The sequence below is a fragment of the Montipora foliosa genome, chromosome 13 (genome assembly GCF_036669935.1).
Source record: "Montipora foliosa isolate CH-2021 chromosome 13, ASM3666993v2, whole genome shotgun sequence".
NCBI classification, from domain to species: Eukaryota; Metazoa; Cnidaria; class Anthozoa; order Scleractinia; family Acroporidae; genus Montipora; species Montipora foliosa.
In genome coordinates this window covers 15,418,989-15,423,988 of record NC_090881.1, presented here as the reverse complement: position 1 = coordinate 15,423,988, position 5,000 = coordinate 15,418,989, and the positions used below count along the sequence as shown (strand labels likewise).

The 5,000-nt window shown below is 39.9% G+C and overlaps 1 protein-coding gene across 1 annotated transcript in view; it reads left to right on the top strand.

Annotated features, from left to right (window-relative positions):
* The window catches only part of LOC137982559 (uncharacterized), a 70,699-nt gene that overhangs the window by 632 nt on the left and 65,067 nt on the right, over positions 1–5,000 (top strand). The gene's annotated exons all lie outside the window — the stretch shown is intronic.

The following is a 5,000-nucleotide window of genomic DNA, read 5'->3' as shown; positions in this document are numbered from 1 at the left end:
TATTGAAACCCCATGATAAAAACGATGCGATCTACATTAGTATTTGTTAAATATCGACTTTGCCCGCTGATTACCGCGTTCCAGGTGCCATTTGTATCTGTTATCTGGGTATTTGCACCATCTGATTGAAGTTAGTCGATTAACTGGTCGATTGCGTGACAAGTCACAATCTACCAACTCATTTTAAGACCTCAAAAAAATGATCCTGCTTGGTTTGAGAATTTTTAATTGTTTTTTTTTTCGCGACATGCAGGTCACGTGATGGTGGTATTTGCTGCCTGTCAGTTGTCATTTTGGTTTTATAGCTTTAGTTTAGTACCTATCCGCAGTTGTTAAGGCAGTGGGCAAGGTCAGTCTTGTATGTTTCCAGTTTTCCTAATCTTTCTCGTGCCATTACTTGGGTCTGTTTAAGGTTATTTTCGAATTTACTGGTGAGATTGTCTTCGGCTGGTCATTGCCTCTCTTGCCTTTTATGCTTGTATTATTTTCTTTATTTTTACGGCTTCTGTTTGACTTCAGGATTGTTCGATCTCTTGTGGTAACAAGGAGAATTTGGTGCGTGGTCAGTTGGTGGTGGGATGGTTTCCTTGATGTTCTAGGCCTTGCCCATAAATACACTTGTATCGTGAGCGTATATGCTACATTTATTTCTCGACGAGAAGAATCAAATAATATGATTTTTTTAAAATATCAATTATCCCACAAAGGGAAAAACATGTAACCGAAGCAACGATACGTTCCTTTTTCCATTTTTATTTGCGGCATTGTAAGTCGTAACATCAATAACAACGACAACAAAAACAAGTCACCGCAAGCAGGTAATTGATCACAAGGTCATTGTTGTTGTGACTTGTTACGCAATCCACCAGTTAATCGGCTAACTTGAATCAGGTGCTGCAAATACGAAGATAAGAGCTAGAAATGCCACCTGGAACAAGATAATTAGGGGGTACAGTCGATATTTCACAAATACTAATGTAAATCTTACCGCTTTTATCATCGGGTTTCAATAAAAACAGTCATTTCTCTAGGTTTCGCAGGTTCCGCAGGTTCCGTAGTCTTAAGTTCCTCAAATTCGTCTCACCTCCTCCATGTGTGTTTTTTTATTGAAACGAATGTAGTGCTCTCCAATTACAGCGCAGATTTCCATATATGGATGCGAAGCCATTTAGTCATCGCGATGAGTGTAACAATACACATGAGCGCTCCCGATTTTGATCAGATTACTACGAATTTCATTCAGAATTAGCACATAGTCACACGATCTCAACGAAAAAACTCCGAGTTTTACCATTGCTCACAAGTTCTCAAACTAAGAAAGCTACGTTGTTTGCAGAAGGGGAGTTTTATCATTATTATGATTATTATGATTATTATTTTATTATTATTGTTATTATTATTATTATTATTATTATTATTATTATTATTATTATTATTATTAATTAATTAATTAATTAATTTTAGAATGGGTTTAAGGACGGTCCATTGTTTATAAGGATTGCCAGGTCGGAGAAAAAATAATAGCCTTCCCTCTGCTAAAAGTACTTTCAGTGGCTACCTGTTGATTTCCGTATCCAGTTTAAGATTTTGGCTGTTGTTTACAAAGCCTTTATGGACTAGCATCTTCTTACCTTGCTGACCTGGTTCGTCCCTGTAAAAGTAACTGCTATCTGCTATCAAGTTCCCAGTGTATTCAAGTTCCGCCCATTAAGTCAAAGAAACTCTTGGTGATCGTTCCTTCTCATTATCTGCCGCACATCTGTGAAACAAGTAAAAAGTTCCAATTCACTGACTTTTAAATTCTTTAAATCAAATTTGAAATGTGTCCCAAATCACAGCAATATCATGCTGCTAGCTCTGGCACAAGCTGCAACAAGCAGCCTCAGCAATCCAAAACTTGTCTCAGGATCCCGGCTGAGCCCAACAGCACGGTCTTCTCCATTGTGTAGGTGTGAAGCCCAACATGGATATCCTCTAGGTATTTTTCCGGTCTGTCTGTATAGATCCCTAATGCTCCTAAAACAATTGGTGTAATGGTAACCTTTTTCAGTTTCCAGAGGGTTTTGACTTCAAAGGCGGTCCTGACGATCCTCCTCTTTCAGTCTGATTCTGCAGTCACCGGGGCATGCTACGTCTATGATATGACATGCCCTGCTGGTGTTCTCGACAACCACAATGTCTGGTTTATTGTGCGGTAATTTCTTATCTGTCTGGATGGTAAAATTCCACAATATCTTGACGTCTGAGCTTTCCACCACCGGTTCTGGAACGTGCTTGTACCACTTATCACCAAATTCAACTCCGTAATGCTTGCACAGGTCCCAATGGACCCCTTTGGCCACGTTATCATGTCGGCGCTTATACTCTGTCTTGGCTAATTTCGGGCACTCACTAAGCAAATGATTTACGGTCTCTTCGTTTTGCATAGTCTAGAGCTAGGGTCGTTCTTAGTTTTATCTATCTTCGCCTTGATAGCATTTGTTCTGAGTTACTGGCTCTGCGCAGGCATAATTAGTTCCTTGGGGATTTTCTTCAAGTGACACTTCTCGAGCCATTCCCAGCTCTTTTCACTTGCTTCTCCTTCCATATCTCTTAAGATTTGCCCATGTAGCTGTTTCTCTTTCACCTCACATATCGTTTCCTCGGTTTTTCTCTTCCTGAATTCTGCTTGTTTCCTGGGGGCTGTAGAGGTTTCCCCTCCCTGCTATGAGCAGCACGTCATCGCTTTGAGCATTGTAACTGGAGAGCCCAATTAAAGCTTGGTCCACACAGTCCTCTATCGAAATTAGGCCTCGTCCACCTTTCTTTCTCGGAAGATAGATTCTTGCTACACTGTCTCTGGCGTGCAGCGCCCCATACATGGTAAGGTACTTCCTGGTTTTTCTCTCTAGTACTCTTATCTCGGCCCTGGTCCAATTAACAAAGCTCGCAGAATAACGTAGCACAGACACAGCCCTTGTATTTATTCCACAGATCATATTCCCTCCGTTAATCTTGAACCGCAGCAGTTTCCTTGCACCCCGGTTAATTTCATCTTCATATCTTTACACTGTACCTCATCCAATTCCAGCACATCAAGATACTTGTAACTGTCTCCCTTTTCTAGGTTCTTGATCTCTTTGCCGTCTGGCAACTTGATTCCTTCTGTGGCTACGACTTTGCCCGTTCTGATTGCAAGCTTGGCACATTTGGTAACACCAAAATCCATCCCTATATCTGCGCTGAAGATACGCATTGTATTGACCAAGGATTCTAGCTCTTTCTTTGACCTTGCGTATAACTTCAGGTCATCCATGTAGAAAAGGTGATTCATGTTTACACCATTCAGGCTGTATCTGTACTTGGTCTTCTGTAGTATCCTAGTCAGAAGGATCAGGGTGACAACAAATAGCAAAGAGGATAGAGCATCTCCCTGAAAGATTGCCCTGTTGATATTTACTTCCCCAATTTGTGTTGATCCAAAGTAAAGGTCGGTCTCCCAAGCTTCCATACAATTGTGAGCAGTCTCTTTATGTTAAGAGCAATCCCGAACAAATTCTGGCGTTCTCTTATCCATGAGTGGGCAGCATGTGGTACGCTTATTAATATTATTATTATTATTATTATCATCATCATCATCATCATCATCATCATCATCATCATCGTCATCATCATCGTCATTATTATTATTATTATTATTATTATTACCTCATGGCGTTTACGCTCTGGCAGATGGTATACCGCATTTAATCCAAAGGGGCGGGCCATAGCCAATGGCCAAAGGTTCTTTGGGTCATACCCTCTTGTTTAGTTTTCCAGAACGTTTCTTAGGATCCTTGCTGTTTTCAATAAGGCTGTTTTCTGCAAGAGTCCTTTCTTGATAGCAATCCCTAGCAATCCATCAAACCTTTTACTTACTCCTCCAAGTGCACGGACAGCTATCGGTACAACTTCTACATGTCTGATCCCCCACATATTCTTACTTTCTCTCTTTAGCTCCTGATACTTCTCCAGCTTTTCACCTTCCTTTTCATGCACCCTGTGATCCCACGGTGACGCAATATCCACACTGATTACCTTATTATTTTCCTTTTCTACAACAACAATGTCTGGTTTTCTGGCTGCGATGATATGGTCGCACTTGATGGACATGTTCCACAAGATCTTAAAACTTTCGTTTTCCACAACCCTTTCTGGTTGGTGCTCATACCATTTCTCACTTCTGTCTATACCATACTTACAACAGAGTTTCCAGTGCACCAATCTGGCAATATTGTCATGCCTTCCCTTGTACTCTTTCTGTGCCAGTTTGTTGCATTCACTAATAATGTGGTTTATCATTTTACCCTTCTCCCCACACAATCTGCAAAGTGGGGAATCCACTGACTTGTCAATGTAGAACTTGACATAATTCGTTTTCAGTGCCTGTTCTTGGGCTGCAAAAATAAGTGCTTCAGTTCCGATATTTAAATCACTTTTTCTTGTCAATTATTATTATTATTATTATTATTATTATTATTATTATTATTATTATTATTATTATTATTATTATAAGCAGTTGTTTAGAAAAACTTATAACTAAGAAAGAAAAACATATGAAACTGACTATATTTTTATTTTTACCACGTTTCGAAGTCATCGTAACTCCATTATCTCTCTCTCTCTCTCTCTCTCTCTCTCTCTCTCTCTCTCTCTCTCTCTCTCTCTCTCTCTCTCTCTCTCTCTCTCTCTCTCTCTCTCTCTCTCTTTCATCTTCAACATTCCCAGGGATCTGGAAAACAGCCGAAATCACACCTATTCCCAATCACGAACTTTCTAACGATGACAGACCAATCTCGCTACTATCTGCGTTGTCAATGGTCTGTGAGAGAGTCTCTTACAATCAGTTTGTCACCTATCTGACAACAAAGAAGAGGCTAACGACTAGACAAAACGGAAGCAAAAAATGGCACTCTACTGAAACATCATTACTTCACACGACTGACGCTTTTCTTAAAGGAATATATAATAAGAAATTAACT